Source organism: Octopus bimaculoides, chromosome 11 (genome assembly GCF_046866305.1).
Source record: "Octopus bimaculoides isolate indiv1 chromosome 11, ASM4686630v1, whole genome shotgun sequence".
NCBI lineage: Eukaryota > Metazoa > Mollusca > Cephalopoda > Octopoda > Octopodidae > Octopus > Octopus bimaculoides.
This window is the reverse complement of record NC_142938.1, coordinates 56,371,001-56,384,398: the sequence shown is the minus strand read 5'-3', so window position 1 is coordinate 56,384,398 and position 13,398 is coordinate 56,371,001. Positions and strand designations below refer to the sequence as shown.

Genomic DNA, 13,398 nt, shown 5'->3' with positions numbered 1-13,398 from the left:
GTCAATTTGAACATAAAATAGGTAGAATGTTTGGGCCTGATGTTGCCGGTTTAAACGCTAAAGGGTTAAATTAGTGATGGTGCCTCTATATGGTTGGTCACAATATTACAAACAATGACTGAATTTCCTTTAAGGAGAAATGTGTGGGAGGGAGATGGATTACTTTCCATGTGCCAAACAGAAGGAGTGAATGCTGAATGGACAGTTATAGAGTGAAAACAGTCATAAAAGATGACATAGGGGGAAAGCAACAGGTCTACCATGTATAGATGATTAATGCCTTTTGAATAGTATTTGCCAAATGAAAACTATACTGAAGCTCACCTCTTCTTTCTCTCACAAACACACACTCAAGCACAAGGCTTTTGTTGTGCATGCTAGTGTAAAACAGTGTGTACCTTTATGTTAAAAAGGTTTCACATAGCCATTTATTAAAGAAAGATAGATGATATAATAGGCACAGGTATGGCTGTGTGGTAAGAAGCTTGCTTCCCAATTACATGGTTATGGGTTCAGTCCCACTGCGTGGCACCTTGGGTGAGTGTCTTCTACTATAGCCTCGGGCCAACCAAAGCCTTGTGAGAGGATTTGGTAGACGGAAACTGAAAGAAGCTCATCGTATGTGTGTGTGTGTGTGCATATAAGTGTGTGTGTGTGTGTGTGTGTGTGTATTTGTGTGTCTGTGTCTATCCCCTCCACCATTACTTGACAACCGATGTTGGTGTGTTTACATCCCTGTAATTTAGCGGTTCAGTAAAAGAGACTGATAGAATAAGTACTAGGCTTACAAAGAATAAATCCTGGAGCTGAATTGTTTGACTAAAGGCAGTGCTCCAGCATGGCCATAGTCAAATGACTGAAACAAGTGAAAGAATAAGTGCAGGCATGGCTGTGTGGTACGAAGCTTGCTTTTCAACCACAGTAGTTCTGAGTTCAGTTGCACTGAGTGGCACCTTGGCTGGATGTCTGTTACTAGAGCTTGGACCGACCAAAGCCTTGTGAGTGATTTGGTACACAGAAAATGAAATAAACTTGTTGTACATGTGTGTGTGCATGTATGTGTGTGTTTGTCCCTGACCACTACTTGACAACCAGTGTTGGTGTGTTTATATCCCCGTAAATTAGCAGTTTGGAAAAAGAGACAGAATAAGTACCAGGCTTTAAAAAAAAAAGAAAAAAAGTATTAGGGTTGATTCATTCAACTAAAACTTCTTCAAGGTGGTGATCCAGCATGACCACAATCTAATGACTGAAACAAGTAAAACATAAAAGATAAACAAATCAGACTGAGATAATTACTGGATTTGATGTGAATGACTAAAAACCTTGAAAATTAAAAAGTGATGACACAGATTTTACTCCATATCCAGATTTCACATCATTTGTCTTCAAATGAAAGCAAATATTTTTTTAAATGTTTTATTTTGTATTTTAATTTTTTAATATTTTCATGGCTAATGGAAGCATCAGATTATGGCTAGGTGGTTTGGGGTTCAGTCCCACTGCATGGCACTTTGGGGGCAAGTGTCTTCTACTGGATCACTGGGCGAACCAATGCCTTGTGAATGAATTTGGTAGATGGAAATTGTGTGAAAGCTTATTGTGCATAAATGTGTGTGCGTGTGTGTGTGTGTCTTTGTCCCTCACCACCACTGGTGTTTGTCCTGTAACCTAGTAGTTTTGCAAAAGAGAATGACAAAATATGTACCAGACTTTTAAATAGATACTTGGGGTCGATTTGTTTGACTACGCCTTTCAAGGCAGTGCCAATGACTGAAACAAATAGTTGGTCACAGTTCAATGACTGAAACGAGTAAATGGTCCCAAAATATATCACCTTGATTCTAAAGACACTTCTGAGAAAAGTGTCATCATGCACAAACAACAAACTTCTATATCAGATAACACCACAAGCATACATACATACATACATACATACATACATACATACATATAATACAACACATACAATGTAAACACATGCACATATAGACACACACACATGTAAAGAGAAAATGCAATTCCTTACTTAACCCTTTAGAATCCAAACTGGCCATATCTGGCCCAAGTATTCTACCTATTTTATGTTCAAACCAGTCATTCCCTGAACTTGCTGGCCTTGTGCCAAAATATGAAACCAATGTAGGGATTACAAGTTTTCAATTTTTTTGACATCATCCTCATCATCATCATTTAATGTCCACTTTTAATGGGTTGGACAGAGGTTATTGAGGCAGATTTTCTATGGCTGGCTTTCCAGCTTCCAAGCAAGATAATATTTCCCCATGGCCAGACATGATTATTTTTATCACAGAATAGTGTGAAAGAATTAAATTCCTTTATAACAATCAGACACACACACCCAACAAGCTTCATTCAGTTTCCTACCAAATCCACTCACAAGGCATTGGTGGGTCCAGTTCTATACTAGAAGCCTAAGGTGTTGCACAATAGGATTGAACCTCAGACCACATGGTTTATTGGCTAGGATATATGGCTCATGATCATAAGGTCACAAGTTCAATTTCTGGCTAAGTGGTGTTTACTTGAGCAAGCCACTTTATTTCATGTTGTTCCAGTCCACTGAGCTGGCAAAAATGAGTTGTATTTGTGTTTCAAAGGCCCAGCATTGTCACATTGTGTGTCATGCTGAATTTTCTCGAGAACTATGTGTGAAGGGTACACATGTCTGTGGAGTGCTCAGCCAGTTTTATGTCAATTTCATAGGCAGGCTGTTCTGATGATCAGATCGATCAGGACACTCATCGTAACCGATGCAGTGCCAGAAAACAAACTTCCTATCCAAACATCCAAAAATAGAAACAACGAGCTAACAAAATCAAGTCATCAGAAAAAGAAACTAAGAGAATAATTTGGAAGATAGTGAGATATTTTTTATTTAACTGTTTTGATATCAATTAGCTCACAATGGCCTCTTGTCCTATGATACCAAACTATATTAAAATATTCAGGTTTAAATTAAAACCTTTCATCATAATTTTGTCAGAAATTTTTTTGTTACGCTCTAAACACCAGTTTAATAATGAAAAAGTTAATTATTTTACAAAGACCCTCTAATTTCTTGATTAATTTTGAAATTAATTAATATAGGCAGTGGAGTTTAATAAAAATATGGCCATGAAAGAGTTCTTGTTAATAATAATGATAATAATAATAATGAGGCCTGAAATTTGTGGGGAGGGGGCCAATCGATTAGATCGACCCCTGTACACAACTGGTACTTAATTTATTGACTCTGAAAGGATGAAAGGCAAAGTCAACTTCGGCGGAATTTGAACTCAGAACGTAGCAATGGGCAAAATACTGCGAAGTATTTTGTCCAGTGTGCTAACAATTCTGCCAGCTTACCGCCTTACTTACTACTACCATTACTAATAATAATAATAAACCTTTCTACGAAAGGCACAAGGCCTGAAATTTTAGGGGAGCAGGTTAGTGGATTACATCGACCCCCAGTATTCACTGGTAAACAATTTATCGGCACTGAAAGGATGAAAAGCAAAGTCAACCTTGGTAGAATTTGAATTCAGAATGTAGTGGCAGACAAAATACCGCTAAGCATTTTGCCCAGCATGCTAAATAATAATAATAATAATAATAATAATAATAATAATAATAATTAATTCTGGTTTTATTGGCCACAAGGGCTAATATAAATTAAAAACATGTAAGGACAAAGACAGGACGATGGTTACAAAGGGTTTTGTCCGAAAAGAAAACGTTCGTGTAAACAGTGAGGAAAACAGAAAAGGTACAACAAATAAAACTCCCAATAGGGGGAGGTGCTTCGAAAGGTTACACGTGGAAAAACCCATAAAAGCCACGGGAGCCTGGTCAGAAAAATAAGAAAGGGGTATAGAGCCCTTTCTCCTTTTATATTAACCTTTTTTTTTACAGGTGTATTCTCAGAATTGGTCCATTCATACTGGCCATTCTTGCAACAGTCACCCGTCTTTCAACAAATTTGCTATGAGCAATAATAATAATAACAACAATGGTTTTAAATTTTGGCACAAGGCCAGCAAGTTCAGGGGAGTGGCTATGTTGATTACATTGACACCAGTGCTCAACTGGTATTTGTTTTATCAACCCCAAAATGATGAGAAGCAAAGCCAACCTTGGTGGAATAATAATAATACTAATCTTTTCTACTATAGGCACAAGGCCTGAAATTTGGTGAGAGGGAACTAGTCGATTGCATCAACCCCAGTGTTTCACTAGTACTTAATTTATCAACCCCGAAAGGATGGAGGGCAAAAGTCAACCCCAGCAGAATCTGAAATCAGAATGTAGCGATGGTTGAAATACAGCTAAGCGTTTCATCCAGTAAGCTAACAATTCTACCAGCTCACTGCCTTTACCAGTATCATCATCCTCATCATCATCATCATTTAATGATCATGTTCCCAGCTGGTATGGGTTGGACATGTAATAAAAATAATAGGTTCTACATGATTTTATAAAATGTTAGGTCATGCTGAGATATATAGTTCTTCTTACATGATGGCTATTTCAGGAAGAATGGCCACTTCTCTGCTGTGTTTATGAGATTTAAGATTCTCAGAACAATTAATGCTCATACATAAGCTTTATTGATTTAACATCAAACAGAATTAAATAATATTCTTCCAATGATAACCATTTTGCTTTTGGTTTTTCTATAAAATGTATTCACCTAATACTTAAGCTACTTAGTGTAAATGACTTGGTCTGCCTTGCATGACAATTCAAATAAATCTTCACAGACATGTGAGAAGTAACCATAACAAAACAAGACAAATTCTGCTAAAAAAAATCTTCTACAGAATATATACACGGAAACTCTGCCAAATTAGACTGGAGCCTGGTGTTGCCATCCGGTTTCACCAGTCCTCAGTCAAATCGTCCAACCCATGCTAGCATGGAAAGCGGACGTTAAACGATGATGATGATGATGACGATGATGACACATACAAGTTAAAAATGATGAGGTTTATTTGTATATTGAATAAATTATGCAAATTATGCAAACATTTGCATAATGCTTTCTAGTTACATATACAATGTCTTCTTACATGGGTGGCACTGAGCCTTCTAAACAGGTCACCATAGCAGTGATAAGAAAAGCAAGTGACATTTGTAGAATGCTTCATGTGCTCACATGCACATACATTGTGGCAATTGCTAGTGCTTGTATGTGTGTGTGTGTATGTGTGTGTGCATATATGTGTATATATATATATAGATATATATATATATATATATGTGTGTGTGTGTGTGTGTGTGTGTGTGTGTGTGTGTGTGTGAGAATCTATCTATCTATCTATCTATATTATACAATATATATATATATATATATATATATATATATATAGTCTAAATCAGGGGTTCCCAACCTTATTTTACTTGTGGATCCCTTGAGAGCTATCTTATCCTCTGTGGACCCCATACATGCACATGTAAATTTTTGAAATAAAATATTTGTAGGTTAGTAAAAACTAACAATGAAACAATTTCGTTTTATTCCAAATACAAATCTTGAAAATTTCAATAAATACAGGTACATCTCCTAGTAAACGAAATTTATATATGGACCCACAAATTACAATTTTTTACTCGTGGACCCCTGGGGTTCCATGTGGACCCTGGTTGGGAAACCCTGGTCTAAATGATTGCTGTGCATGTGTATATGCATACATGTATCTTCAACTGAAAAATGTATAAATGATGAAGATGTCTTTATGGGGGCAGCAGGGTATTATAATGAAGCACGCAAATATAGTGGGTTCTCCAATAAGATGAGATATGTAAAAACACTGAGAGCACACAGTATAAGAATAGGAATAGGAAAACTTTATGGATACAACCCAGTATTTTATCAAGAAGTAAGAACTAATATAGTTGAAGAATTCCTTAGTTTCATTGATGATTATTTTCCACCAGGCCATAAATTTAGTAATATATTGTATAGAAAATGTGTTAAGGTTAGTTACTCAGTAAGAATTTAGGTTGTTATATAAGCAATCATAATGTTGCAAGGCTAAATGGAACATATAAACAAACAGGTGGATTGTATAAAAGAAGGTTTGGCAAAGCTGATAGTGTACAAAGCTAAACAAGCAATATATTAGGGCAATTAAATTGACATTCAAAAATTGATTTATGGAAACAAATGTTCATTTGTCAGCTTTGATAAAAAATGCACAACTTTGTGGAAATTTATATGGATCTTAAGTGAGACAAGTCCTCATGAATTTAAAACTACTAGGTCTATTGTAGATATGGCACAACCGTAAAAGAATGGTATGCTGGAATCAATACAAGAATGGTAGGTTGAGTGAAAAATGAAGAATTTCATTTCAAAGCAGTAATGGTTTAAACCAAAGAACTGTGTTGTTAGCATCTTGTATGCATGAAGCTAAGCACCTTTCGTGTACATACGAGCCTCTTTGATTTTCAGGAAGTAAAAAACATTAGTTTCAAAGTGTTTTCAAAAGAACTGTTTTTAACTATAGTATAAACAACAATGTAGAATGATCTCTCTTGCATGAAGTTTTAAAACGTTTGGAGTATTCCCTTGACAATCAGAAATGAAATGAAAAACATGAGCATGAAACAGCCACTTTATACATGTATCAGACACATGATTGTTTATAAAAACATAGAGATAAGTGCATTTCTGATAACTTCTGTATAATATTTCAAAATATATTTCAGAGAGAACAAGCTTAGATTGGCAGATGAAGAAATGGAAGCATACAACACAGAATATGGAAATTATGAGTCTTTCAGTTATAATATGATAAAGAATAACAAGAAGATAACAGAAGAAAGTATTGTTTAGTGAAACATGGTTAAACACTTCTTGGAATAATGTGATAGTGTGCATACTACACCTTACTTATTGTTTTGTGTATGCATGGGACTGTCTATTACTAATTCTGTAACTTCACATTACCACCATCTAACCACTAGGTCTATGATGCACCTCTCATTTAGCAATCATCTCTTCAGTTTACAAGTTCCAGGCATGGCCTACCCACAAATGAGGGGAAACTACCAAATTTGTGTGTATTGTATATTTCCCTTCCTTAATCCTCCTAGGTGTATATTCTTCTTTCCTCCTGAATCATGATACTTGGGTATCATAATTCAGGGATTACACTTTGGCAACCTTACCCTCGCCCCTCAATTCTCCAGTCACAATACCATCTTGGATATGTTACTTTGAGGATACACCCTGGTGCCTCATCATCATCTTATATCTCCGCTGCACACATCTTATATCTCCGCTGCACACATCTTATATCTCCGCTGCACACATCTTATATCTCCTACACAACTATCTATAATGTGGAGTAGTGCTGCATCTCCTTCTATTCAACCCTTTCCACTGTCCCATCACTCTTTATCCCCACCTAATATTATTTATCACCCTCACTTCTTTCTTCTTTCCTAAACCTGTCTCTATTAGTCACTCTGCTATCATCCTCTCTCAAAAATAAACTCACACAACTTGGACCCTTGTTAACCAGCCAACCCATTCTGGTATGGCAGACCGTCTCACCTCAACACTGGTTTCACCTACTCAACCCACTCCATTACCTCACTACCTTGTCCCCCTCCCTAATGTTACTCTTCCCTTCCCTGTTTCCCCGTCTCCCTTATTCCCACCCCGAACTGTTTCCTCTGTTATTCTCTCCATTTCCATCCTCTCACAATAAATCTGTTCCAACCATCACGAGGTGGGGGTGGTGGGCTCTTTTTTTTTTTTTTTTTTTTTTTTTCATTTTGCAAACTGCAAGGTGACTACCAACAGAATTGGTGCCATAAAAACTACTCAGTACACTTTGTGAAGTGATGAGTGTTAGGAAAGGCATTGATTGAGCTGTGGAAAACAGCATTGAAGCACGATATGGTCTTCCAACCTGTTGAATCCTGTCAAACACTCCAATTGATGTCAGCATGGGAAAATGATAATCAGATCTAAAATGATTGTGATGATGATGATGATGATGATGATGATGATTGTGTGTGTGTCTGTAGTGTAAAGTCAAAAAAACAAACAGAAAGAACAATTGAGAAAGATCAAAGTATGAGGAATATGGTACTCATTCAACGGCTGAGAAGCATATGGCGTAGTGGTTAAGAGTGCGGGCTACTAACTCCAAGATTCCAAGTTCGATTCCAGGCAGTGACCTTAATCATAATAATAATAATAATAATAATAATAACAACATCAAAAAATACCTTAGGAATGAGAACCCAGGTTTAAAATTTCTCCAAGACACCTGATGAAGGCTGGAGGGTATATCAACCGAAACGTTGTGTTAACAACAAACAAGATGAGGACAAATATCCGTCAATTGTAAATAATGTAAATATCTTCGTGTTTCAAAAATGAGTTCTTCATCAGAAGCAAAAAAGAGAAAGACAAGAAGAAGGAGAGGAAGAAGTAGTAGCCCTCAAAAAAAATATCAAAAAGTGGTCCTCAAAAAAATAATCATCATCACCGTCGTTTAACGTCTGCTTTCCATGCTAGCATGGGTTGGATGATTGACTGTGGACCAGGAGGCAACACCAGGCTCCAATCTGATTTGGCAGAGTTTCTACAGCTGGATGCCCTTCCTAACGCCAACCACTCCAAGAGTGTAGTGGGTGCTTTTACTGCCACCGGCAAGAAGGCCAGTCAGGCGGGTACTGGCGATAGCCACGCTCGAAATGGTGCACAGGAGCCAGTCCATCGGCACTGGCAATGATCTCGCTGGAATGTCTTTTCATGTGCCACTGGCACAAGCGCCAGGAAGGCGACGCTGATAACGATCAAAGGCCACACTCGAAATGGTAAAAAAGCATACTTTTTGGTAGTGGGGAAAAGAAACAAATGTAAGGCGAAGGGAAGAAAGTCAGCCATTCGGGGGGGGGGGGTCAAGAGGTGAGGAAGGGTATGAGACGAAATGGCATAGGAGTGTTTATTGGTGGCATGTGTGGATGTGTACAAAGGTGTGTAGGGATGTGTGAATTTGATGGGATTGGTTAGTGGGCTGTGGATGAGATGGGGATGTCAGTGTGTATGTGGGTGTTAGATGGGTGGTGTGAACACATGTATGTAAAGCTGTATAATGAGTGTGTGTGTGTGTGTGTGAGACAAAGGGTGTGAAGAGGGTTTGGGGTGGTGGGTGCAAGGTAAATGGGGTTCTTTGTGTGTGTGTGTGTGTGTGTGTGTGTAAAACTAGCATATTGGAGCAGAAATATTCTATTAAGCCAGTGGCTATATATATATATATATATTGAGAGAGAGAAGACAAAGTTATTCTATTCCACAGACGCGTGTATGTGCTTGTGTGTGTGTGTGTGTCATCATCATCATCATCATCGTTTAACGTCCGCTTTCCATGCTAGCATGATGTATATATATATATATATATGTATGTATGTATATATGTGTATATATATATATATATATATATATATATATATATATATATATATATAAATAAATATATATATATATAAATAAATATATATATATATAAATAAATATATATATATTTATATATATATATATATATATATATATATATATAGTGAGAGAGACAGAGAGAGAGAGATAAAGAGAGAGGGATAGAGAGGAAGTTTGACAAACTGGAAATTCTCAATGTATGATAAAAGATCCTGAAACAGTTTGAGATGGTAAAATTCCAAACATTCCAAAATTCGATAAAAAGTCTAAAAGGATGATAAAATTATAAGATGGGTGGGGCAAAAAGGGTCCAAGAAAATAAGGTAGAATAGCAGGCTGGCTTGTAGGAAGAAGAGAAGATGAGGTGGAGGTAGATGAGGCTGGAGTAGGAGAAAGCTGTGGGTTAGGTAGGATTCAAACTGAAAGACATCTTCTCTTACTTGTTTCAATCATTGGACTGTGGCCATGCTGGGGGGAGACCCTTGATAGGTTTTGGTAAAAAAAAAATTGACCCCAATACTTAATTTTTATTTTAGGTCTGGTACTTATTCTATTGGTGTCTTTTGCTGAACTGGTAAGTTACAGAGATGTAAATAAACCAGGATTAGTTGTCAAGCAGGCACAAAAACTCACATGCACACACATGCACACAGTTTCCATCAACCAAATTCATTCATAAGGCATTGGTTGACCCAAGACTATAGTAAAAAACACTTGCCCAAGGTGTCACTCAGTGGGACTGAACTCAAAACCATGCCACAGCCATGTTCATGCCTAACTTTTAACCTTTTGAAAGATGAGCTCCTGTTCCTCTTAAATTGTGAGCTAAGAGATGAGGTGCTGGTGGCCAAGCCAAAGACAGAGAGGTGCTGGGTGAAATGGTTAGTGGAATGGAAGGTGGAATTTTCAGAAAATCTTTGCAAATTTGTGTTCTATAGATAGAAATTCATGCAATTATGAAAAAAAAAGAAATTTTTTTTTAATTGCTTAAATTCTTACCAGCTCACATAAATCCTAAAATTTCCAATCTTTATTTATTTATTTTTTTAATCAGAGTTTAAAATATGCAGTATGAATTTTTTGCTTAAATCTCAACAATGGACCACCCTTGGTGTGTCATCCATCATTCCATCAAAAGTGTTTATGAGGAGAGAAATACTGAAAAACATCCATACATGTCAGAGTGGCAAAGAAATGAGGACAGTATCAGATGGTCATAGGAGATGCTAAAAACAATAGCTAAATCGCCCTTAAATCATACATAAAAAAACTTTTTTAATAATCATATGAATTCGTGTGTGTAGAACACAATTTTGCAAAAATCTTCAGAAAATTGCAAAAATAAAAAAGGTATGAGGGATTATATGGGGTGCTTAAACCAGAATTCCACTGAATGGAAATGTCAATGAATAGGCAACTCACTACCAAGTCAGATGTCTGAGATGATCTGTGAACCTATTGAATGGTCAATGGTCAGTTTGCCCAATGTAAATCAGCTCACAGAGGAAATGCTGGGGAAAGTAGATGAGATTGTTAGAGAAGCTATGGAAAGAGTCAGTCCCTTGTTAGAGTTGCAAAGGAAAAGGGGCTGGTGCAGCAGTAAGGACAAGAATAGGAAAGAGAGATGTTCGGGGGTAGGGTGACATGTTGCTAGGGAACGTGGAATGGTGAATGAGGAAGGGTTGGGAAGGGAAAGAGGGAAGAAATGAGGCATGATGGGGTCATACACACACACACACACACAATCCTCATCATCATCAGCCTTTTTATGCTGTGCATGGGTTACATGGAAGTCATTGAAGAAAATTTTCCATGGTTGGGTGGTACCCTTCCTTAGCTTCTCGTCTTTCTCTTTCCTTGGCTTACATCCTCCCCCGCCGACACATCTCTTTCTTTCAATGGCTCTTTCCAGACCTCATCACCCTCATCTACTTCCCTCTTTCATGTTCCCTTCTCCTCACACTCTCCCACCAATGCTCATCCTTATGAAGTGGGATACTAAATCATCTCCCCGCTCCAACACAAACCCACACCACACTCAGCACTTTAGTCCTCTCTTTCTCACCAATCCCTAAAACTACTTCCCTCTCCCTTTTAAACCTGTCTCTTCCATATTACCCCCAAACCCAACATTCACCTTCCCTGTTACTCCCTCCACTACCACCCTCTCACAACTATAAATCTGTTCCTCTTTTCATACTTGACCTTCTTACATCACCCTGACTACAATCATCACACTCTCTCCCATTCTCCTCTCAGGTTTGGGATCCTTTCAGGTTTTTTATTCTTGCAAGTTGCAAGATGACCTCACTAGTGTTAATACAAAAAAAAAAAAAAAGTACCCAGTACACAGTGTAAAGTGGTTGGCATTACAAACGACACCCAGCCATAGAAACCATGCCAAAACTAAGACATTGGAGTACAATATGGTTCTCAGACTTGTTAGATCTTGTCAAACCATTAAATCTAATTTCTGGTAGATTGAATTGTGTTATGTTGCTGTTTTTCTCACAGATGGTGCCTAACTGGCCCTACTATACTGTGTAGTCAACAAAAACAAACAATGTGCATGCGTGAAACTAAAAATATAAAATGGTAACAATTTACTCATCACAGCCTGTAGCAATCACAGCTGCTAACCATAATAAACCACAAAACAATTTTTTTCAGCTTATCAAACTCAATACAGGAAAAACAACCTTCTAAGTCAATAAACCACAATTGTTCCTGAAAGTTGTTTTTTATACCATCATAAGATGGTAGTATCTATCTATCTATCTATCTATCTATCTATCTATCTATCTATCTGTCTGTATGTATATTGATCGTAAATAAAAGCATACTCCAAAAAAATTTGTTTTTGAGCAGTAATATTTTATGTAGTCATTGGTTATGGTAATTTTCTGACCAACCATAACCAACAGCTACATAAAACACACACACACACACACACACTAGATACCGACTTAATGTTGTGAATGCTAAGTTGAACTCTGCTCCCAGCACCAACACTACCTAACATGAATGAATGGTGAGTGATTTCAGAGTAAGAGATGGACACAAAGACAGAAAACTACCTGAAAGAATGAGAGTATGGAACTTGAAAGAGTAAACAATCAGCAACAGGTTAAGAGACATCATCATCATCGTTTAACATCCGCTTTCCATGCTAGCATGGGTTGGACGATTTGACTGAGGACTGGTGAACCAGATGGCTACACCAGGCTCCAATCTGATTTGGCAGAGTTTCTACAGCTGGATGCCCTTCCTAACGCCAACCACTCCGAGAGTGTAGTGGGTGCTTTTACAGGCCACCGGCACGAAGGCCAGTCAGGTGGTAATGGCAACAGCCACGCTCAAAATGGTATATTTTACGTGCCATATATATATGAAGAGATAGAGGAAGAAATAGGAAAAAAAAACCAATGTAGAGAACAACAGGAAGTTTCTGTGATAAAACTAAGCCATGGCTGAGGTAAGGTCTAAGCCAGAAAGAGAGTGACATGGTGACAGAATAGTTCTGAAGATAGGTCCATAAAAGACAGGCTTGGAAAGACTGATTAAAAAGGGGTAGCAAAGAGCAACGCAAAATTGTCAGAAGAGAAGCAAGAAGATAGGAATATCCAGCAAAGGAAGAAATTCAAATTATGAATTTTACCAATGTTGTAAGGTGCAAAGATTAGAGGCATCGGGTATTTCAGATTGCAAAGCAAAGGGTGAGAGAAAATGAAGTTGTTTGGGAAAAAGTGTGTATGGAGCAGATATGGCTGTGTGGTAAGAAGCTTGCTTTCCAACCACATGGTTCCAGGTTCAGTCCCACTGTGCCCAAGTGAGTGTCTTCTGCTTTGACCTTGGTCTGGCCAAAGCTTTGTGAGTGGATTTGGTAGACAGAAACTGAAAGAAGCCCGTTCTGTGTGTGTGTGTGTGTGTGTGTG

The 13,398-nt window shown here is 37.6% G+C and overlaps 1 protein-coding gene across 1 annotated transcript in view; it reads right to left on the bottom strand.

Annotated features, from left to right (window-relative positions):
* Positions 1 to 13,398, bottom strand: part of LOC106868414 (E3 ubiquitin-protein ligase TRIM9) — a 66,275-nt gene that overhangs the window by 34,607 nt on the left and 18,270 nt on the right. The gene's annotated exons all lie outside the window — the stretch shown is intronic.